Here is a 26,359-nt window from a genome sequence, read left to right on the forward strand (position 1 = left end):
AAATGCGCTCCTGTCATGGTGCGTAAGATTGTGTTTTGAGTCACCTGCAATTTGTTTATATCTGAGCTCGTAGCAGTCACCCAGACAGGGGACGTATAACACATAATTGGTCTTAAAATGGAAATATAAATCTGTCTTTTCCTTCTCAGATCTAACTGCGATCTGCGCCTAGCAGTACTTGTAATTGTTGAGCAATTCCTCTGGTCTTGTTTGCAATGTAATTGACATGCGTACTCCACGTGAGTCTTCGATTCAAGTAAACACCTAAATACTTGGCCTTGTTTACCATCGGGACACGTTGGCCGAATAGGTAAAGTGGCTGAACTGAGACCAGTATTTTCTTCCTTCTAACAAGAAGTAGCTGTGATTTAGTCGCATTGATGGAAATCTTCCACCTGGAGCACCACTCCTCAATGTCCATAATTATATCCTGCATAACAGAAATTGCCCTGTTAGGCTGAATAGATCTGACCGCTACAGCGGTGTCATCCGCATAGCAGGCCAGCAATGTATTTCTGTTGAGTTTATCCCGCGGGAAATCAGCCGCATAGAAAAGATAGAGTACTGGGCCAAGACAGGACCCCTGGGGGACGCCTGCAGCGATAGTTTTGTATCCAGAATGACTTTGCTTGCAGCTAACAGTAAAGTAACGATTTGCAATATAAGATCTAGTGAGTAAGATCAGTTCTCTAGGCAAATTCATCATTATCAATTTATATATTAAGCCCTCATGCCAGACACGGTCAAATGCTTTGACCACGTCCAGCATGAGCACTGCAGTACAACTCTTATGATGCAGAGCAGAGCCGATAAATTCCACAAGCCTAATCAGTTGTTTAGATGTGCAAAGTTCGCTCCTAAATCCGTACTGATCTTCCGAAGTACCTGTAAATGAGACTGCAATTTCCTTAAAATTATTCATTCAAAGATCTTGCCTATATTAGAGAGCAAGCTTATGGGCCTGTGATTCTCCGCCTTAGTGATGTCTTTTGCAGGCTTCGGTAGTAGGAAAACTTTTGCGTACTTCCAGCAGTCCGGGAAGTAGCATAACGTAATGCATATATTAAAAATGCTGGAAAGTCTTGTGATTCCACCGCGCGGGAGGTTCCTGATCATTAAATTTGTAACTCCATCAATACCTGGGGCTTTCTTGGGGTTAAATTTGGAGATAATATCCGTAACTTCTCTTGGATTAGTTAAACCATCGGCATTTAGAACCGTGGGAGCACCTAGCCATTCTTCTACTTTCATTCTGACTTGGGTCTCAAAGTGAATATTACGAGGTGTTTGATTGGGAGAAAACTGCTTTTCAAGATGTGAAGCGAAAATCTGACATTTGTCAGTATCTGAATAAGCAGTCACGCCGTTGGCAATAATTGGCCTATCACACTGATGCGTCCTCTTTAACATTTTTGTAAACTGCCAGAAAGCATCACTGTCTAAGTTTAACTCCTCCATTTTATCATTCCAAGCCTCACACTTTAATTTATGCATTTCAAGCTTAATATGCTTACTGATCCTATTTAACTCCGTTTTAATAATTGGGTCCCAGGTGATATTATACCTCCTTCGCAGCCTTTTTCTTTCGGCTATGAGAGATTTGATGTACCTTGGAATCTTAGCGATTTTACAAGACCTTTGAGTAACCTTGGTGGCCTCATAGTAAGAGTCATTAAGACATGTAGTAAACTTATCAATCTCCTTGTCAATATCAGAAGGGCTTTTCATAGCACCTAATTTAGGGAGCCTCACTTTCACAACATTGTGGTACATTCTCCAGTCGGTATGGGTCTTAACATTCGTATAATTAATACTGGTGACCCCTAGTGTAGCAATCACAGGAGTATGATCAGAGCTTAAGTCGTCTCGAACCTCCAGCACCATATTAATTCCTGTATTAGTCAAGATGATATCTAGAATATCAGGAGTGTACCTGATGTTGCTGGGCCTGAACGTCGGCACGTCAGGCGCAAATATACCAACTGGGTGGTTACTGATATACTCTCTCAGTGAATTATTCGAGGGAGACCCAATCCGCCTTGTCCCAGCGGGACCATATGATTAAAAATAGGTCAACCCTCTTCCAAACCACGCTGATAAAACATCACAGAAAACATAAAATAACCAACCAAAAATAAAGAAGGGTTAGTAGAAAAACTAAAGATAAGAAAATGACACAAAACACAAACAAACACTTACACAATCAAACAATCACAGACAAAAACACTCACAGAGAGGCAGTTTCTGTCACATAATAAAACTCGCTTCAAACCATAAAACAATATAAATAACTAAGCACCTCAAAGGTTCATTGGGGAATTCCCAAAAGGAAAAGAACCTGTAGAAGGTCACACCAAGGCCGCACGTAATAAGGTGTTCTATAGTTAAAAATGCAATAGAAAATAATTATAATCTGACAGCAATATTAGTTTTAACTTTGCTACTTAAAGCCCCTGTTAGAGCAGAACAAAATAACTACATCAACAAGTAAAATAAAATACAAGTACAATAAAATACAACTACTACAAGTAAAATAAAATCCTCAGCTCACAAATGATCGTTGAATTGATAAAATTATCTTAAAAACATATAAAATAATTTAAAAGCCTATAATTCAATTAAAATATTTAGACTATGGTCTATGATGTTATTACAGAGTGCCTAAACTGTATATATGTGCTGTAAACATATGTTTAAATTAAAAATAAAATAAAAAAAAACAGACAATACACCATACAATACATACACATTAATAATACATAAAGGAAAAAAAATTAGACAAAATAATTGAAATATTTAAAGACATAATTTAAACTAATACACTAAATGTCACTCTATTATTGTTTATATAAGACATTGCATATCTAGAGAATCTTTTTAAAGTTTCAATACCTAATGGTTTATCACTAAAGCATTCGATTCTCAAATCCTTTAACAAAGGACAGTGATTGAGAAAATGCTCTGCGTTCCCAACTACATGACAAACGCCACATAAATCTGAATTTTGAAAACCAAACCTAGAGAAGTACGCGGGGAAACGGCCATGTCCAGTCAAGAACTGATTCAGATCTATATCGCTAATCGGCTTCATTTCGTTTTTAATTTTAATATGCTGCAATAAACCCGCGCACCTCTCAGACTCTTTCCATTGTAATGTCCAGATATTCAAATAAAAATTTTTCATATTTCTAATAGCATAGCTTTTCGAACCGGACGTCTCAAAGAATTCAACTCGTTCATCATAAATGGCTTGTTTTGCCAGCACGTCGGCTCTTTCATTTCCGGTAAAATCAACATGGGCCTTTACCCAATGTAAATAAACATCCATGCGTTGTTTCAACAATTTTAACAAGCACTTAATTTCAAAAATTGGAACATTGGCTGTACGGGCCCAGGACAGAGACTGCAGCATAGACATACAATCAGAGTAAATGTGTACAGTATTTACACAGCTCAAATTACTCTTAATCCATTGCAAAGCCTTAAGGAGCGCACAACATTCCGCTTGAAAAACAGAATTGTAACTATTCAACCTGTACATTTTATTTACAATTTCAACACCAAAAAAGTAAATTACGAAAGCTGCACCAAATTGACCGTCCTGTCCCGACCCGTCAGTGTATACGTCTATTTCTCCTATTACAGGAAGAACACAATCAAAGCAAAAGGTACAATACTCTGAGGGATGTACAAAATCTGTAAAAAATCTCACAAACATATGTTTTGTAATTAAAACGTCATTATAAAGTTTAAATTCCATTCTCTGAGTTTTAAATAAAAATTTCTCATAATAAAATTTATACATAATAGAAAGAGGCGACGTGCCGGCAAGAACACTCAGCACCTCAGTCGACACTGTGCGAAAGCATCTTGTGATTGCTAGGCACCAACTCCTTTGTATTGAGTCGAGTTTGCTCCTTAGTCTAATCAGTTCCCCCGCTCTGAAACCCCATGCACCAATTCCATAAAGTATCTTTGGAACTATAACACAATTTAATATATCCTTTAACACTTGAGCCTTGTAAGAGAGGGTATCACCGGAGAACGATCGCTTATAATACATTAATATATCGTCAGAACGTTGGTGAACTGTTCGAAAGTGTTCTGCAAAAGTAAGTTTACAGTCTATAATAATGCCTAGGTATTTGGTGGCGTCGGTAAACTTGACTCTCTGACCATGGTATCTAAATCGCGGTGGCCGCACCTTACTTCCGCCACGCGGGAACAAAATCGCAGAAGTCTTGGCTATATTAAAATCCAGTCCCTCACCGATCCTCCAGTCCTCCAGCGGTTTCATAACTGTTTCAAACAAACGCTCAAGTTTTTCCAAAGAATCTCCCTTCACTAAGATTGCCAAGTCATCTGCGTAACTAATAAACTTTACATCATCGGGGAATTCTAAAATTAGAACTTTGTTCAATATAATGTTCCAAAGCAGGGGAGCACTGCAGGAGCCCTGCGGACATCCCATATGAATATCTAATTCAATCTGCGCATCTTCACTTTTGAAGGCGTTGTAAATGATTTTTCGATTACTGAAATAACTCATATAACTTTGCACCAAATTTTTTGGGGCCTTTAGCCCGATCAAAGTTTGTAAGATTGAAGTCCAGTGTATACAGTCAAAGGCCGACGAAACGTCCAGAGACAGCAAAACCACATGTTGAGAATTTTTGTAGCGCTTAATGAATTCTAAGGTATCATAAAGAGCGTCCTCTGTTGAGCGTCATACAGAAAAAACATATTGCCGCTGACTAAGCAACTTCTGACTGTTTAAATAAAATCTCAGTCGCTCTATCAGTATCTTTTCATAAACTTTACCGAAGACACTGAGTAAGACAATTGGTCTATACTTATTATTTTGTTTGGGAATCAAAATGACACGTCCGAGTTTCAAATTTCTTGGGAATAAATGAAATTTTAAGCAGTGGTTAAAAAGTGAAGTAAAAACATCTAAAAAAGTATAAATTAAAGTCTGTACAAATATTGGATTAAAATGGTCAGGACCTGGAGCACTTCTGCGCCTCAATTGATCAGTAGCATTTTTAATCTCCACTTGAGTAATAGCAACATCATTTCAGAGCATACTGCCAGGTCTTCATCATTAAGCATAAATCTCTCTGGCACACCTAATTTGAGAGCCTGTGTAACTGTCTGTCTGTTAAGTTCAAATAAATCATCAGTTTGTTGGGGATTACTTAAGGTACCAGTTCTTTTAATTTTTTTTGAAGCAGTCCTATAAAAGCCATCATAATAATGTTAACGAAAAACTTCTTTTTAGTCTCAAACTTACTCTTTCTTATCAGACGTTTATAGACGGCTAGTTCTTTCTTGTAAATAAATTTTCTTTCAGTTCTAATATTATCCATCAAACCTGGTACCTGTGAACTTTTTCTCATAGCTCAAATTCGTCGACGCATAAGGGCAAGTTGAGGAGTCCACAAAGATATTTCTGAACGTCCAGTCTGTCTGGCACGCAATTTCCTACTGGCATCCATAGATAATTCTTTGAAGAATTTAACAATACAGTTCTCTAAGTCGTTAGAAGAGCAACATTTAAACAAATCAAATTTAAATCCTTGCATTTTAGGACCCAGTTTCTTACAATATCTCATAATTCGATGAACATCTTTTGTTAAAACTGCCCTAGGCGTGCATTGAGTGTTAAAATCATAAGATAATCGGAGATATTGATGATCGCTTAAGCTTTCCTCTATTAATACATCAAAAGCCTCAGGGCCAAAAGGCAAGCCTGGTGAGACGATTATCAAGTCTGTCCAGCCCTCACCAATACTAGAGTTAAAAGTCGCAAGAGAACTAAAATCATTTAATAAAATCAAGTTGTTAGATAATATAAAATCAAAAACCAATCGTCCACGGGCGTCAATGCTCTTTGCACCCCAAGTTGGGTGTTTAGAATTGAAATCACCAGTAATGATAAATTTGTCATATTTTCGGATAATCATTTCGAGTTGTGAAAGGTATCCCTCTATGTCCTCGGCAGTTGAGAAATACACAGTAATAATTCCCAATCTGCTCGATGACTCATAAATCGAGATTGCCGTGATGACATCAGACTCATAGTCACGTGTAAAATCGATATCAGGTCTGATAACAATGATTCCAGTTCTGCTATCTTTATCATAAGCGCATCTCCAATCAGGTCTCTGGTAGGCCAATTCATGGTGAACCGCATAGGGCTCCTGCATGCATATGATCTCAGGGTAAGAGCCTATTATCTCATTAAGCACCTGGAGTTGGGCCTGAGCCAACATACAATGATTTAAATTTATGCTTACAATTATCATGGCAAAATAAATTAATAAAAAACCCGCGAAAACATATATATACAAACAAGTAATAAAATAATACAATAAAACTAGGAACTCAACCACAAACATACAATAATAAAGCTATATTTCACAATCAATATCCAAATGATCTCTTAGAAAATTCAATTCACTAAGTAAACAAGGACAATTTTTGTCCATTGCGTGATGGCCAATATCAGAATTAGTTTGAAACTTCTCATTTGAATACGTGCAATTAATGCAGCTCAACTCTTTACTCTCACAATCTTTACTTAAGTGTTCCCCAGTGCATCTCGAACAACAAATCTCAACTTGACAATTCCTCTTAGAGTGGCTAAAGGAATAACACCTGGTACACTGTCTAGGTCTCAGAAAAAGTTTCAAATCATAATACCTCCAACCGCGATTAATACATTTTGACTCTAAGTATTCTCTCTGACATAATCCACTTACAATAAAAACTTTGTGCGAAATACCTTGATTTTTTGATGGTAGATTAAATACGGGTTTAACACAATTCCCTGAACATGAGCAGTTTTTCTTTAAAAGAGTCTCCAATTCTGCGTTCAAAGTATTGCCATCAACATTATAAATAATTACTCGAGGTCTAATAAAACGTTTTCGTCTAGTGACCAGGTTTCTCTGTAGAATCTCATCGCCAGCGATTGCATCCTCCAACTTCTTCATCTCTTCTCTATCACCTAATTTTAACCTTAGTTCTCCCCGTTCTCCAAGTGAGGATTTCTTGATGCTAATACCAATCTCTTCTGGCTTGAATTTTTTACAAATCTCATCATATGCATTTACATCAGGAGCAACAGGCTTAATCATAATTTCGTCCAATCCCTTGGCTGCAACTTTAGCATAAGTGGGAGGGCCGTCGCCGCGCAATTTCTGTAATTCAAGAGTCATATCACTTCTCATCCGTGTAATCTCTTCCGTAATAGCAGTTAACTCATTAGTTTTTCCACAAGCACCAGAACAAACTGCTTGAGAACTCTTTTTATCATTAAAGCCACTAGCAAATGTCAAGATCTTATTTAAACCATACGTTAGTTTATCAGTTAATGTGCAACCAATTTTACGTTGGGCTTTAATCTTGTCTACAACTTTGTGTAAACTATTTACAGTTAGTACAATATCATTTTCTTCCTCCTCAGGAGTAATTATTTCATCCTCCACTCTTTCTTCGGTATTAGACATTTTACTCTTAAATAAACGCTAAGTGGCCCGGTTCCAAGACTGAAAGTTTAAAACAGCATAAAAACAATAAAATACAAAAATAATATTCAAATTCACCAGTTAAAATAGAAGAATCTGCCTACTCTAAAATTACATGTATAAACGAATACAATTATTTACAACAGTTTACATAAAATACATCCAAATTTCCTCTTACTTATTTTACAAAATTCCAATAGCACTGATGGAATCCTAATTTAAACAAAATTCTCTCTGATTTCATAAAAATGAACAAACAATTAAATTTCTCAAACACATTACTATTTAACAAATTTCACTCGAATACAATAAACAAGACAACGCTATTTAAAATCAGTTAACAATAATCTGTAAAATCAATGTGTTCCCAAACCTATAAGTACTTATAAGAAAACGATTAAGTTTCTAAATATGCCCAAAAACACATCAATTCTTTATAAAATCCATATAAAAACCAAAATATGCCAAAAAAGACATAATTACTCTTCAAAATTCACTTAAATCTCGAGAATTCTGCACAAATCAATAAATCGTAAACGGGCATAAAACATACAAAACCGGTGCACCAATTTATTGGGCAGTCATTCCAAGCGAGAGGAACAAAATATCAAATAATAGTAATTTTCAATTGACTGAAAGTTGTAATGCCCTTGGTGCAAAACAGAAAGTCTTCAATAGTAAACAAACGGCGGCCACACTAGGCCTAACCGCCTATTCGAAAAATAAAATGCTCATAAAGTGAAAAATACGCCATGCATTTCAATAAAATTCAGTATACAAAGGTGTAATCAATCCAAATATATCGACAAAAGTACTTTGCACAGTCTATTTAAGTAGAAAAAGCATAATCTTACAATTCGTATGCTAATGACCTCCGGACTCTCTCAGTACTTTACCATTGTGATTGGTGCTGCGGCAGCCCCAATCTTTATGCTTACTATTGAGGTCGCCACCAACAATCATTATTGAGGAATCCGGAATAATATTTTGTAACATTTCCTCAGTTAGCCTATTAGTAGGGGGGTTGTAGATTGCCGCAAATAAAGTATCTCCAATCTTAGGCAAGCTAATAGAAGCAATCACAATTTCATAGCCCTTGTCTCTTTCAGTCGAAATTAAACAAGATGAATATTTACAATGAACGTAGATGAGTGCTCCACCTCCTCTGTGATGTAACCTATCACATCAGTAGGTTCTATAATTTTTGATGCTAACTCTGTCTCCTGGGTGCGAACTCTGTCCCTGATGCTAACTCTGTCTCTGTCTCTGTAACTCTGTCTCCTGGGGGTGATGTGCGTCTCGGAGATCAGGCAAATATCAATGTCGTTCTCATACATAAAGTCCTCCAACTCATCTTTCTTTCCTCTCATGTTGTTAGCATTCAACACTAACATCTTGATTGGCCTAAAATTATTATCTTTCCTATCCATGATTGGGTTCATTATTGACCGCGTTGAAACTACTAGCATTTGCGCTAGGAGCTAAATTTACTTGTAGAATGCCGGAAGCCTTAATAGCCTCAACAAGGTTTTTAAGCCCTTCAAAAATACTTCTAGCTTCATTCCTTTAGGGTAAAGCCATGGACCTTTCTTGTAAGGTCCATGGGTAAAGCTAAAACACGCCACCTTTGACGTCACACGTGACGTATATTTTCGACCAATCAAATTTTCCTGCCGAGTTGAAATTTAGTCGCTCCCCAGTCTTCCGAGTGCATATTTCACAAGTGCAGATCTGTGTAGCCACCGAGAGAATGGCTTCTAGGATAGACCAATGAGCATCCAGTAATAATTCTGTCATGTCGCATGACCTTTCGTGTGCTTTAAGATTTAAGCAAGATGGTTGAAAATATTCTGCCACGCAATTTTCTGTACAAAATAATTGAAGCATCGTCGATTGCTTTTGGAACTTTTCATTGCGAAATTAGATCAAATATAGGAAATTATGAAGATTTTCACTACGTGATTGAAATAAAGGATATTGTTCGGAGAACAGCCTTAGTTGCAACAACTTGACTCTTTTGAGGATATTGGCGACATTTCATTATGCAAACGGAAGTAAATATCATATGAGGAATAGGCGCTAGGGAGAAAAGGAAAATAATGGGGAAAAGCAGGATTAAGATGTATTTATATTTGTTTGGTATCTGAATGCTAATCTGGTTTTGTTATATTATTAAATTAGCATTAAAAGTTGAGTGATGTGCGTTTATTGCGAAAACGCAGGGCAATTACTTTTCGATTCAATTTCATACATGTATTAATACATCACATTCCTGCTCATATGACCTACATATGTATCAGATAACTAGCTACTTTTGACAATTATTTCTGGATGTGTATTATTTTACAACTTTTTCTGCTTTGAAAACCCAAGTATTGAAACATTATGTGTCTGTTTGTGAAAATATTATTTCAGATATTCTCGTATAACTAACTATACTATAATCTCATATTATTCAGTTTTCATATAACTACGATAGAAATATGCTTCTATTATTTACTTTAAAAATGGGCACAGCTTTAGTATTAGTCCTTTTCGGCGACATTTGGGCACGATAAATGAAAATTATGATAACCTTGTTATTTATGGTAACCCTAAATACTGAGCTGAAACCATACCGCCATTTTTGTTCACGTAACTTTAACGAATTTGGTAGGTATCAGAGCTTTGATGGCGGGAGGGATAAATTGCATGTTTTTCTTAAAGTTACTTACGTGTTAGGAAAGCACAACTTTTAAAATATTTTTAAAAAAGCCAAAATTTGATAGTTAAAACTGATGCTGTTAATATTACACATGAGTCTTGACATTTTTTCATATGTCAACTCTGCATATTATAAACTCCACCCCCCCCAAGGAAAAAAAACACATTTTGAGTAGTATGAGGAAAACTTGGTGTTTCCTTTGCAAAGGAACCACATGCAAATTTAGACTTCTTGCATTTTTCTTAAAATGGGCAATGGTCAAAATCACCATGGTCTAAAAATACTTTTTTGCCTCATTTCTTAAATTAGAACTATAGGGATGCGTAATTGCATGAATTCATAGACCAAAATCAGGTTTCATTATAGCTTTTATAACATTTTTATAATTTGTCTGACTATAAAAAATCTAATATTGCTTAGATTGTGGAATATGTTGCTTATAATTTACAGTTATCAAATTTTGTAAATCTCACAATGTATATAAGCTGTATAGGAATAACTTTCAATGACTATTATTACTTTTTATTAATAGTATGTTGACATAACAGTCGACTTTTTATTTTAAACTTTATGCAAATTTTCTACATTACTTAAACATTTAATCTAACAGAAATCTGAATTTTTTGTAATAAAAACTCTATAATAAAAGTAAGAGTATAATTTATATATAAAATTTTGACTATATGGCAATAACTTAGATACTGATTTCAATATCTTTAAATGTAATTGTTATAAAGTTTAGATATATTTTTATTAAGATATACTCTTATTCTGTTATAAAGTTTGGATGTACAGAACAGTAGACACACTTTGTGGCTTACGACTCAGTCAACTACTGTGGCAAGATAACTTATGATAGCAATTAAGTTCAAATGTAAAATTTAAATTCAAATAAACTTGTAGCCAAAGGTCACACAAATCAATTTAATGCAAAGTTGGGTCAAAACTTAACCGGCATGGAATTCAACTATCAGCAATTATAATGCAAGACTGAAGACTACAAATCTTATCTTATCAAGCAACCTAGTAACGTGGCCTCGAAATGCAAAAACACGGTTTGTTTTACAAACTAAAAACTTCATTTGGATTCTGGTGGGAACACGGATGGGGAAATTAACAGTAAAGATCCCAAACATAAAATAACTCTTGTTACAAAATAAAGGAACATTACATTATACTTTGTTCCCTGATTAATTATTCACTACATGAAATAGTGTAATGCGTTTTGTTTGCATCATATACAAATTATTTATTTTATTTAAATGCTGTCCAAAACTGAATAGGATTTTGCAAACATATTGACCATATTTTTCGACCTATAGATGCAACACTTCACTTCAGAAATAAGATTTAGAATTAAGAAAATAAGAAGAGAGAACAGTATTTATGAATAGAAAATAAATATATATGTAGGCTAGCAGAAGAAGGATGCCCTCATAAAGAACTTTTTAAGAGAAACTGGCTCAGATTCACATTACATGTAAGGGAAAGCACAAAAGCTCTCATATAGCCAGCCTGAATTACCAGTGTTTAGTGGCTTATCACTCTCACTAGTGGATTCCAACGATTGTTTGAAATTTTTCACAGAAATCATCAGTTATGATAATTGTTTTTGTGTATAATTACCATTGGTAAAAATTTACTCATTAATGACAATTTAATTTTAGCTTTTAAATTATAATCACAAATTACTTGTAATAAATTTAGTAAATTTATTACAAGTAATTTGTGATTATAATTTAAAAGCTAAAAAATACGCACTTCTTAATATTTTTACCATTTACAAAATTTAATTCATAAAAAGTATTTCTGACACTGGTACAAAATTTACTCGTTATAATTTAATTTGATTTGAACTTGAAATATTTTTTATTTCCTTTTAATAACAGAATCTAAGAAACTAAAGTAAAATATACTAGTTTGAAATGCACTTATTAACCTTTTGTAAATTTCATTACTCATAACATAAAAATTAACCTTTTGTAAATTTAAAATATTAGCTAAATACTAATATAGCCCCGTGTTGTACATATGTGGTGCACGGGGAGTCTGTATGTTCTCAAAGGAAAAAAATACTAATATAATATAACAAACTAACTACTTAAAATATTAATATTTAATACATTAATATTATATTTTGTAATTTAAAATATTAACCTTTTGTAAATATCATTACTCATAACACAATCACTGCCATAAATTCATTTACGGCAGTGTTTCAAGAATTTATCATAGCAGTACTAGAAATGTTGAAAATTAGAAAAAGACTGTTTATTCTAATCAAGAGCTTATTTTTTAGGATTGTTATTTAGTCTAGATCGGGTTTTGTTTACAGTCCGCCATTTTTTCCGATCTTCAAAGCCGGGTCTACCTTGACGACAGAAGTTTGTCGCCAAATCAAAAATATCGCCAAAAGGACCAATACTAAAGCTGTTCCTAAAAATGCAGTATTTGATAGCCTTCCACATAGTAGCCATTCTAGAATTATTTCTGTAATGTTATATAATGTTCATTAAGTTGTCTTATGCATTATTTTGTCTAAATATTCATTTTCATAAAGAATATATAATCAATGTAGAGAATGCAAGTTCAATATATTTTAAAGACAGAGATAATAAACAAAAAATAAAAGGGAGACTACACATGCAACCAGATAAAAGTGACCATATTATAAAGAAAGTTAATAAACTCAAAATGATGTGAAAGCATAGCCCATGCCACAAAATTCGCTCAAGTATTGCTGAGTGGTAAAGCAGAACATATATATCTGAGTGCATTTTTTATATCTGAAATAAAATCTGTTTTTAGTTGCTGATGAAAAAGTAAGAAAGCAATTTTTATGGATATAAATTTATGTAGCTGAGTATTGAAAGTCTGATACTTCACCGACATTGAAATGGCAATTTATGTATTTTATGAAAGTAAAAAAAAAAGTGTTATTTTTTGAAAACTTCAAAAATCTGAATAATTTTCAGAGCATATTCTTAAAACAAATTAAGAATATACTGTTTCCAAGAAGTTATTTTTTTTATAATTATATGCTATATAACTTATATATAGATCAAGCATGGCCAAACTGAGACTCGGAATTCATAATTTACTCATGTTGTATTCATAATTTACTCAAGCTGTATTCATAATTTACTCACGTTGTATTCATAATTTACTTACATTGTAATTTACTCACGTAATAAACAACTCACGTTGTTTTGCTTTTGAAACATACATGTAATTTGAAACAGAATTTGCGTGATAACATGTCTTTTTAATAATTACTAATTCAATTTTTTGAAATCACATTGTGTGTATTTCAAACTATGCCTTATTTGCTAATCTCTGATAAGTAAAAACAAGAGGCAAATAGTGCCATATCTGTAACTACCATGTTGATATTACTCTTGAAATGTGTAGTGATAATCAACATAGCAGGAAAGATAAACATTTTATAACCTGGTAACACCTGCATTCATAATGTACCTTAAATCGTACTGAATTCCCTATAAATATCTGTACTGTAATATGCATTCAGAGAAACAAAATATATCTAATGATCCAAATTTCCAACAAATTATTTGTTATGTGATGCAGTAGTGAGGTTTGATCACTATATTGGCTCTGAAGTGGGCTGAAGGCCCACGTAAAAGAAAAAACTAACGATACTTTTCTATAACCCCAACAGTTGACAGCTTACAGTCTCATCCCCCCTTTTTCCCATGCTTTTTACCATTACCATGAGGAGATTGTATAGATTAAGAGTCAAGTAAAAATCCATAGTTCTATATTTTCCAATTACTGCTTTATTTTTACGTTATTGTAAACAGCAGTACGTCGCTTCTTTTATTTTCAGTTTACTGCTACTCAACATTTTGTGAACTTATAAGTTCTGTGCAATAAAAAATTTGTGAATTTATTTTTCTTTTTAGTCAAACTAAAGTTGTAACCTGGAAAATGATATTATATAATATAGTGCACAGGTTTTGAGACTATAAATGTTACAGTAGCGTGACTAATCTGAGAATACGAAGGAAGTACAGTACTTTATGGACTTTCGTTTTCCTTCCCTTTCACACAAAAAAAAAACACAAAAATATTTCCTACGAACACATTTTAGCTGAATATTTATGATGGTAATGTGTTGAACGAAAATTAAAAGGATATTACTTTTATTCATCAATTATAAAAGTATCTCAAAGGCATGGCTTTAGTTATAATAAATACTATGTATTAAAAATAGTAAAACAACCTATTCTGCCCCATGCTAGAATTGTTAGAAAATCCTCCCCCCCCCCTCTCCAGCTTTTGAAAAATACATAGACTTTTATTTAGATTCAGACTATGTTTCATCTTGTTTTATAAATTAAACAACAAAAGTGTAGAAAATGTTGATAAGTGTCAAAACTTGAACAAAAGTAGATTTTGATATTCATGATCTAAAACTAAATACTTAACATCTAAATAAAAGGCTGACCATGTTCTTTCCCCTGAAGCCATGAAATTTCCCCTTGGTTGAAAATTCCTGTTGTAGAAGATATATCAAGATAGGAGAGGAAAGAAAATTTTAAAAAAAGTAACATATTTTTCAAATCAAGTTGAAAGTTTACCTCACAAAAGCATTCAAGGGATGGCTGCTATGAAAAAAATACCTGGCTAAAAGGTTTTTTCTAAGGATTATTAATATGTATTTATGTTAATTTTTTTGCCAGGAAGTGAATGTTTTATCAAGTGAAGTATATTTTGAAAAATATGTTAGCTAATTGAGAACAATTTCATAAAATATTTAGGAAGTTTCAATTAGGCATTAGCAGTTGTTACCTGTTATATACAGTGATGAAATTATATTACTGGATATTCAGTAATGATTATTAACTTGTTTAATTATGAGTACACATTCAATGTATGTGACAGCATAAATATTAGATCAAAGTATCACTAATAACAATCATGGTAATACAGTGAATTTTAACTTCTCTTGAAATCAGTAATCTATATTTGTAACATCAAATACATTGTAGCATTTAATGGTGTTAAAATTAACTAGCTAATTAATTAATTGAAATAATTTCTAAGTATAATGATGTTGGTACCGTTAATAAAGGACTCAATTTACAATATTGGAGGCCATCTGATGTTTTGAATATGGCAGATGTCACTAATGCATGCTAATGATATTATTCATGTGAATAATGTACAGTACATTCGCATATAAAGTATTTTGTGAAATAGCCTTACATTATTCAAAAATTTTAATTTGTTGTTATTTAAAGGAAAAAATATGTCACCTTTTTGAATGTTTTGTTTTTATGGTTTCAGTTTATTATCTAAAATAATTGTATTACATATAAACGTATTCTATTGTATTAAATAGTTGTATTAAATATAAGCTTACACATTTTTAACACAGCTTTTTTTTTTTTTTTTTTGTTAAATCTGAAAGAAACAGAAATGTAAATTTAAAATACATACTAAATTTGTGCTAAACTTTTATCAAGTTACAAATATGTGACAGTTTAATGCAATTAAATTGTTTATCAATTCAACAATGAAGTCTATAAATAAAATATAAAATTAAAAACTTTTTTTTTCAACCGTGAAAGAAATAATTTGGTCTAATGAATCTTCCTTTCGTATTTTTATCTTAAAACAATCTTAAAAATTAATTTTGAATTTTTTAAGAAATCACGATATTTTGCTTCTCATAATTTATTACAGTCAAACGTCTTTAATCCGGACTCGTCGGAACTTCGGCGATTCCCGATTATCAGTTTTTCCGGATTATAGATCATCAATTTTAATCTGGTAAGATGGCATGTAGAAATTATAAAATTAAAAATATGAAACCGTAATTTATGAAATAAAGAGCAATTATGATCTAAAGGATATCAAAATTTACAAAAAAAGAAAAACTGAATATTTATTTGTTTACTTTATTAAACATTTCTTTCAACGCGCGCATGCGTAAAGCATACATTACGCATAGTCGAAATTAGAAAACTGCATCAAGAAAACTATTTGATGTGCATTCGTGATATTTATAATGACGAGGAATTTTATTTAAATCTTATCAAAGACGGAGTGCATCGAGATGAAATACTACATTTAGTAAGGAATTATAAGCCAAATAAAATAAAAACATCTGCTCTGAAGATAAGGATAGTGCTGACAGATCGACTTCCAGTTCACTGCGTGCCGCGACGTCCCCCCCCCCTCCGCAGAGCAGCGTGAAATTGATAAACAGATTTCGGAATGGTTAGAGAAACAAAGGATATGCATTTATCCATTTTTTTGCAGCAATTCCACTTTTTGTTTGATGTACATCGAAACAGGCTTTCGCTTTGTAGATCCTTTGGCAGCTCCAGAATCGGAAATTCTTTTTGACATAATCGAATGTTCAAGCTTACTTTTATAAAATTGCTCTAACAGTCTTTAAAAAATAATAAGCCGAATCCGATTAGAAGGTTAAGAAACAATGCAATCTGCAACCTTAACTGAAATAGATAATTAGATGATTTTAGCTTAGCTTATACCTTGCGTTATACATTAAACGCGCATGCGTAAACGTATTATGCTCATACTTAAACGCATATGCGCATGCGTAAAGGTATTACACACATGCGTAAACGCATAATGCGTTTACGCATGCGCAGAAAGTTTGTAGCATTGAGGTCCGGATTAAAGACTTTTGACTGTATATAAAAGTTTAAATGAAGAAGATGGTAGTTCTTTTTATATTTTATATCTCTATAATTAAATAGTCATCAATTAAAATTTTAAAAAATGCTTCAGTAAGTAGAATATTTTAACAAAAATGGTTAGTTGAAAAGGGAATATTGATACAGTTTTGATTAGTCTTTATTTAAAAATATCACTGCCCTGCAAGAGTACGAGATAAAAATACAAGGTCTGATAAAAAGCTGAAATACAAAGTTTGACATTTCATACCTACTTCTTGTAGTTTTTCTGAGTAGCCCAACAGCGACCAAGTGAATAAGAAAGCTGAACATTGGTTGTTTGACTCGTGTTCAAATCCCAACGAGCAGGCTGGCTGCATGAATATTTGGATGGACGTTCCGTATGAAACATAAATACAAACCAGTTTCCTCTAGAAAGTCTTCCACGAGGATATATTTCTCCTTAGGCAGATAGTCTCATGTGTTTTGCTTTAATAAATTATTCTGATCTAACCTTGATTATCAGTATATCCCTATAGGGACTGAAATCTCAAGCATACCTGAATTCTATGAATGTTTGTGTCTTCCATACTATAAGCAAACATCCAAACATCCATCAGTGGCGAAATCCCTAAATATTAATAATTCAATTCCTTGTGAACGGGCTGGCTGCATAAGAGATTTTGTGGTTTTGGTCATGTTTAACATAATACAAGCCAGCTCTCCTTAAGAAAGTTCGAAACAAAAGTACCCCTCTTCTGCAGATAACCCTCATGTGCTGTGCAATATAAATAATCTAACCTAATTTAGAATAAACATATCTATTAACAACAACACTTTTGCCATATAACTGTGGTTCAAGTCTGTGGTATTAATAAAGAATTATCACCTATTTTTTTTAGAATAAAACTATTCTGCCTCTTTTAATTATTGCTTGTATGTGTGCGTATGTTGTGCCTTCAAACATAACATGAACGTTTTCATTTTGTATCCTATCACATGCAGAACAACAAAGTTCTTTAATATTATCAAAATACATTGAAAATCTTCTGTCATTACCCAACTTAATTTAGTGACAGTTTGCATACAAATTGAAAAATTTTTGTTATTACCAGGTAGATTCTTTAAACAATCTCTGAAAACAATACATTGTCACTTGTGAAATGTGGTACTATCCTACCAATCACTTGACTAAAGTCAGTAATAGGAGAATATGAACGTAATTTACCAAAACGGTTTATAACCAGTTTGAGTTAGCTGTAGTCCATCTCATGTTGTCGGAATCATTTAAGAATTTCAGAGTTTACAGACTTATATACGGGTTTGCAAAGTGTTCTGTCTGAGACTCTTTGATTTATCATAGAGAAACTTGTAATAGGATTCGTTTCCTATATGAATAATACGGGTCTGCTAAATGTTCTGTTCGAGATCCGTTTTTTCTAGTACCGAGAAACTTGTAGGAAAACTTCCTAGAACGAATTCTTACTGGTTTAGCCCATAAGGTGACCCTTTTTTCTGCAGTTCTCGAGAGAGCAGACGCGTATTTGAAGCTCCCCGTAACCTTGCAAAGTTAAACGCGGAAGTTTTCACCGTATCGTGAAAAAAATACTTCCATCGGATAGAGTATTGTCATAGAAGTGTTTTGGTTAAAATTTCATGTTTATACGTCGATTAGATCCAAAGTTATTAAAGTTCAAGTATTTAATGCATTGCCTATGCATGTTCTGTGTTAACACCCACGCTAAGAAGACAAGACGGTTAGTGAAGTGCCCATGTGAAGTGTATTTTTACAAACTCTCTGTGCTAATTCTATTAGGTATATGGATACACGGTTGAATAGAGGATAAATTTCGCCCTCTTACAGCTCAACTTTCAAGAATGTGTGATTAGTGAAAGTGATTTTATTGTGTTTTAATTGGAACCCACTTTTGCGCCATTTTTTATTTACAAATTGTATAACTCAGCCATCAGAGCAGCCTCAGTCTTCATTCTACATCGGCAAAGTAGGCCATTAAATTATCTACATTTTGATAGTTATTTTATGTTTCGATCATGCCTAGATCCTGAGATATTTAATTTTTTAATTAAATTTTATACCTGTGACCTTGCTCTTTTTCCCTGTGTTTCTTCGCTTTGACATATTTTCGACGTAGCGGCGCAGGTTCAGGCCACAGGGCATAACTGTTTTGCTATACTTTCAGTAGTACCTCCGTAGGGTAGGTTGTTTAAGTGACTGCCTAACCATCTATCAACAGCGCATGCCTGAATAGCAGCGCCCCTACAAAGCATACATGAACTAATATTCATGTGCATTTGTTTATATCTGAACTTAGTAATTCTCAATATTCTTAAAGTGTTAACATTATATGTATTATCCATAGTACTTGCTGTATGTTAATATAATTGTATTGTTTAATATTAGGAACTAATAAGCAACTTGTTTTGATTAGTTTTAAACTTCCTTATTATTAATCACAGTATATATATACTCAAAATAAATAAGTTAAATGTTGGCACCCTTAAATAGTAACGCTATGAGAGTGCTCCAAATGTTGTATATCTTAAAATTATCCTAGATCGAAAATTTTTTACTAAAAGATAAAAGAGCTTACCAACTGTGGATTTGTCGAACAGAATTTAAATTTTTAAATTTTTTTATTAATAAAATTATCTTTACTGCTTCTTTCTTTCATAACTGTGGCAGTTTTTGTAAAATTCTAAGTTGATTTTGAATTACCTGTAAAATTATTTCCTTATCCTTACGGTGAGTGTGTATTTGTGTGAAAGCCCATTTTACAGGTTTCTCTGCTTTTCTGATCATTTCTTTTACCTTATTATAACTTTTGAATTTTTGAATATGTAATTCATTGTATTATTAATTGTATTACTTTTGATAACATTTCATAACCTCTTTTGATTTATTAACTGATTAATTAATTTTTATCTAACTGCATATTGTTTGTTTTCTCATGTTTGAATTTGCTAAAACACAAGCCAGAAGCTATATAAACCCTGCTGGTATGTGGAGAGTGAATTAGTTAATCAGTGAGTGCCAAGCTGGTTGTCGAGTGTACCAAAAAATCTATTAGTGTATCGTAGTTAGTGCATCGTCGAGAGAGTTTGTTGAGCTTCGGGAACGACTGAACCGTGGATTCGAGACTGTACTCTAAAGTATTGTCGAGTGCATTCCAAGTGGAGAATCTTGAGAGTACGTGAAATTCTAAGAACGACCGAGTAGAGTTGAAAGCTGTACTCCGGTGCTTCGAAATTCCGAAAGACATTCATGTTTATCCATTTTCTCTCTCTCTCTAAATAATGCCTGCAGAAGTTGAATTTGTGAAAGCTGAAGGAATGGGACTGAGAAATGCTATGATATCTGCCCATTCAAAAGTAAAGAAATTCTTAGGTGCTTTTCAGCCATGCGCCATAGTATACAGGGGGGCTATAACATTTTCTATACCAGAACAATTTAAAAAGCTGGTAAAGACAGATGCAATTTGCTCTAACATCTGGTGCTTAGATAATTTTTAGTCTTCGGAAATAAAAGATGTATTTGCAGTTTTAAAAGCCCCTTCTCATAATAAAAGTTTCAGGGCAAATTTTGGCAAAGACCCAAGTTCTCGTGTTTCTCAAGAATATGCAGCTCAATTAGCCGACCCACATAATTTAAAAAAAATATGTCAGGAAAATTTTTTGGATGTAAGTCCAGGTATTTTACAAATGTGTCTGCGGAACAGGGAGACCCACTTGCTAAAGAAATGTTGGTCGCTGCAAAGACTTTTTGCCACTTGCAAGAACTCAGCCCCGTGGAAGGTATTAATACCCCCCCCCCCGTACTTTATCAATCCTAAACTGAAAATTGGACTTTCGGCCCAGCTCACATAGAAGATGGAGTCTTACCCTCCTATAATGTTATGCTTGCAGGTATGCCCAAAATTTGGCTCATTTGCCCCTCCACTTCGGTTATGCATGTAAATGAAATTTTGAGGAAAAACAATTGAGCAATTCGATATGCAATAAGAGAAAATTCCGTGGGTAGCTTCTCAGACAAAATTGTAGACAGAGTCTTAAAGATGCACTCTGGAGGAATGAATCTAGACGAGATGAAATCCAAAGTGAAAAGTTAACCACAGAGTTCATTAACAGCGTAGAGACTGAGATGGAGTCCGATTACCATCCAGATTGTCCTTGCCATCTAAATCATAGAATATTTTTTCTGACTCCCGACTTTCTGAATAATAACAAAATAGCATACACCATGTTTGTTCAAATGCCGGGAGACTTGGTTTATATTAACTCAGCTTGTATACATCAAGTCGTCGCTGCAGGGGGTAGTATAGCTTTGGTTATGAATGTTAGCAAGATGGAGGTGGATGCAAAAACACCCGAATTTGAATTTTGTAGTAGAGCTGCAACCATCTCTCTACCCCAAGTTCCAGCCGAGAGGACTCGGTCCAAATTTAAAATTGTTTCACTTCCGTCAACTAAAAAGGTTATGCACTGTAATATATGTGTGTCTGATGTAGTGTTCAAGGCAAAATTGTAAAGAGAGAAACATTACATCAGACTGCATCCTGAGAGGGCCAGTGAATTTTTGAAAATGAGAAAGGAAAGAAAGTGTAAAGAGGAGGCAGCAATGGGAGCCAGGGAAGTTAAGAGAATTTGCAAATATTGTGAAAAAACCTTTTCGTACAGATCAAATTCGTATCATCATGTAAAAATATTCATAACAATGTAAAAGTAACATGCTCTATTTGTAAATTAAAATTATGTAAAAATAGTATATCGAAACATCTGAGAAATACTCATGACATGTGCTCTTTGTGCCGCACAAGACACAGTCCTGATGATATCTGCGCAGATGTAAATTGTAAATTATGTAAACGAAAATTTTCGTCTGTGAGGGCACTCTCTCTGCACAGCATATATGTTCATGGAAAGAAATAACTAACTATTAAGAAATCTTTGAACATGTATATTTATGTTGTATAGTTTTTGAATGTATATTTATAGAGATATTAGGTTAATTAGAAAAGTCGGAGAGATAAAAAACAGCAAACGCCTTCGCCGGGAATCAAACCTCAGACTTCTAGAATATAGGCTCAGTGTGCAGAACCACTACACCACGAAGGTACGCTAGAGAAGCGGGAGAAATATCTTATATATTGTAAAAATTTATATTTTATGTATTTTTATATGTATGTGTATACTTTAAAATTCAATAAATAAATTAAAAAATTAAAAATTTGTCATTCATTTGTAAAAGTTACAGAATGAAACTTATGACAAGTTTCTCTATGATAAATCAACAAGTCTGAGACAGAACACTTTGCAAACCCGTATATAAGTCTGTAAACTCTGAAATTCTTAAATGATTCCGACAACATGAGATGAACCACAGCTAACTCAAACTGGTTATAAGCCGTTTTGGTGAATCACGTTCATATTCTTCTACTACTGACTTTAGTCAAGTGATTTGTAGGATGCATTAGAAATTCCTTAGACACTTTAAACAATACAGTTGTAAGAGGTCAGAAGAAAGAAATAATAGTACAGTTCATGCATGTTACTTTACATAAGATTCACGAAAAACGATACTTTACATAAGATTGTAAAAATATTAGAATTAATACTTATTTTAAACTGTGTTAAATAGATTTTCCAAGAAAGGAATGTTCAATTTTTAGAAACATGAGACAACAGCTTGAGACATTATTCGAACAAAAAGGAGGATAGAGTTAATTTTTATGTCTAAAGACATTATAGAAATTAATAAAAAGGTATTTTTTTTTTTCAGTTTTCAGACATTTTTTCTAGCTAACTCGAACGACAAGACATCACACATTTTTTAAGAATGGACTCTCTGTTATCTATTTAAGCACTCCGAGTTTCACTTCAGTTGAGTCCGTGCTGTGGACCCACCTGGATATAAATTTACACAATCTGGTAAGGGGTCAATCTTTTTGCGTTTCATTTCATACCTGTGACGATTGGTTTGCCATATTCATTTCAGACTAATCCGTTGAAGTGGGAGAAAGAACTCGAGCCATCGTCGGGTCAGGCATCACAGACAGAATATACCAGAATACGATTCAACCATCATTATATTGACGGGTCTAGTCAGACATTAATCTACCACCTCTCTGAATGCAAAGGTGAGATCTTTTCATACTTCATCGTTATCAATCTAAACATTCTGAGCACAAGTGTTTGTCTATGTGCGAACAACGAGTCGCGAACTGAACAGAATGGAGACTCGTTGTTCGCCCATAGGAAAAGTGTAGAGAATGAATACGCTACCCGTGTTTTGTCTATGGGCGAACAATGGGTCGCTAACTGAACAGAATAGAAACCCGTTGTTCGCCCATAGGAAAAGTATAGAGAATGAATATCGCTACCCGTGTTTGTCTATGGGCGAACTACGTGTCTCCATTGTGTTCAGTTGGTGACATAAGAAAAGTATAGAACGAATATCGCTACCCGTGTTTTGTCTATGGGCGAACAACGGGTCTTCAGTGTGTTCAGTTGGCGACCCGGTGTTCACCCACAGGAAAAGTATAGAGAAATGAATAATATAGCTACCCATGTTTTGTATATGGGCGAACAACAGGTTCCCATTGTGTTCAGTTCACGACCCGTTGTTGGCCCATAGGAAAAGTATAGAGAACGAATATCGCTCCCCGTGTTTTTTGTCTATGGGCGAACAACGGCTCACCAACTGAACACAATGGTGACCCGTTGTTCGTCCATAGGAAACGTATAGAACGAATATCGCTACCAGTGTTTTGTCTATGGGCGAACAACTGTTTACCAACTGAACACAATGACGACGCGTTGTTCCCCCACAGGAAAAATATAGAGAACGAATATCGTGACAAGTGTTTTGTCCATGGGCGAACAACGGCTCGCCAACTGAATACAATAGCAATCCGTTGTTCGCCCATAGGAAAAGTATACAACGAACATCGCTACCCGTGTTTTGTCTATGGGCGGAACAATGGGTTGCGAACTGAACACAATGGCGACCCGTTGTTCCCCCATAGGAAAAGTATAGAGAACGAATATCGTGACAAGTGTTTTGTCTATGAGCGAACAACGGGTCGCCAATTGAACACAATGGCAATACGTTGTTCGCCCATAGGAAAAGTATAGAACGAATATCGCTACCCGTGTTTTGTGTATGGGCGAACAACGGGTAGCGAACCGAACACAATGGCGACCCGTTGTTCGCCCATAGGAAAAGTATAGAACGAATATCGCGACCAGTGTTTTGTCTATGACCTTGCAGATCCTGATCTTTTCCAGCCATCTGATTCAACAATCATTATCCGTTTATCCGCTAACGGATCTAACCATATGTGGATCACACGATGTTGCCTTCTTGAAAGCAATTCGCTAAAGTATTACAAAATATGAAATGGATTATCAAAAAACAAATTGAGACATGCCCATATTCGTTGGACGTCATTCAAAATTGGATGATTCTGTTCTTCTTATCAGAATATACCAGTATCTGATTCAACAATCATGATCCGTTTATCCTGACTGGTCCAGCCAGATGTGGATCACACGATGTTGCCTTCTCCTGAAAGCAATTCGTTAAAGTTTTACAAAAGTATAAAATCGATCATTGAACATGTTCGTATTCGGATGACCTCATTCAAAATGGGATGCAGCTGCTGTTTTATGACAATACTAGAAATATACATATTTTTTTTCATTATTGAGTAAGTTGAATTCTTAAATATTTTTTGCAATATCGTGCATGGTATTATTTCATATATAGATTCATCATCCTTCAGGTCATCGTACACTTCAAAATATTGTCCATTATCCTTATTCAGGTCCTTTGTTGCACAAAGAAAGGCTTTTCCATGATCCAGACGTAAGGCGTGTTGCATCGACCAGAGCAAGCACGCATCTGAAGTGAAACTCGGAGTGTTTAAATAGATAACAGAGAGTCCATTCTATGTGAATTTGAAATGTCTCGTTTGGTTAATAGAGTCGACTGGAAAAAATTTCTCAGAGCTCAGAAAAACTTTCTCTGTCTCAGAATGAAAAAAAAAAAAAACACATTTTTGTTAATGTTTATAATAGACATTATAAAAATTAACTCTACCTCCCTTTTTGTCCGAATGATGTCTTAACTTGTTGTTTCAGTATGCATCTAAAAATAGTTTTTCCAAAGAAAGGCATGAGTCATGTTCAGTTTTCAGAAGCATGCTATAAATTATAAAAATTAACCAAAATGTTTTTTTTAATACTAACTCAGAATTTTTTCTCGGCTCTCAGAAATTTTTTACAGCCGACTCGATCGACGAGACATCACCATTTTTTAAGAATGGCATTTCCTTGATCGATTTCAGCATATCGAATTTCGCTTCAGGTCAGTCCGCGCTGTGGACCCACCTGGATACAAGTTTCCCCATTCTGGAAAGAATTTCCATCAAGGTAGTTCCTTCTACTCTCTTTACGTTTTATTTCATATCTGGAGTCATAGAGTTGGTTTCTAGTATATTCCTATACAAATTGACCGTATCCAAGGAAAAAAAGATGTCTTTTTTATTTTTTTAAGGCTGAATTTGTATTGGAATATACTGAAAACGGGCTTTAGAGTCGGTTTCTAGTATATTCCTATACAAATCAGCCGTAAACAAAATAAAAAAGACATCTTTTTTGGGGGAATATGAATAAATATATCTATATCAATTTATAATTATTCTAAAAAATGATGTCTTTTTTATTTTGTTTACGACCGAATTTGTATAAAAATATACTGAAAACGGGCGTGAGTGTCGGTTTCTAGTATATTCCTATACAAATTCGGCCGCATCCAGAAAAAAAATTATGTCATTTGTGTTGACATGAAATAGAAAGAGGATAAAGATTTTTTTCAAGATTGGATGAGAGAGTGGCCCAAAAAAAAATGGGTCTCGGAAGGAATCGAATGCATCTTGAAATTCACTCATTGCTTCCAAGACCAGTTCTTTTGGTCTCCAGATTCGACTCTCCAGCCTATTGAATGGGGAAAGCGGACAACCTTTCCCCTTCACCAATCGACTGGAGAGCATGGCGCATCATCATCATCATCATACTTATCACCTAATTCTTGTTGCTTCCGGATCCTTTCGGGAAGGTGATGGACCACGAATTGAGAGAGGAAGAAGAGGGGACTATTTTTTCTTAATGTTTCGTCTTCCACGGTGTCTCTAAGGGTGATGTAAGTTTCTCCGTCCTCCACGATTTTCGTAAGAGGTTTCATGAAGATCTTACACATCCAAGGGAAGAGCAACTTATTCAGGGATTTGTAGGCGACGTAGGCGGCTTCTTTCGATGTCAGAACAATCTGATGCGGTTGACCAATTCTCCTAGCTAGTTGTCCAATTCTCCTAGCCGAACAAATTTGTCTCGATAAGGGAGACTTGGAGAATACTTGACGTATGACTGGTTTTGGT

This window comes from Stegodyphus dumicola, chromosome 1 (assembly GCF_044657685.1).
Source record: "Stegodyphus dumicola isolate Sdum_Otavi_A_Nest chromosome 1, ASM4465768v1".
Classification (NCBI taxonomy): Eukaryota; Metazoa; Arthropoda; class Arachnida; order Araneae; family Eresidae; genus Stegodyphus; species Stegodyphus dumicola.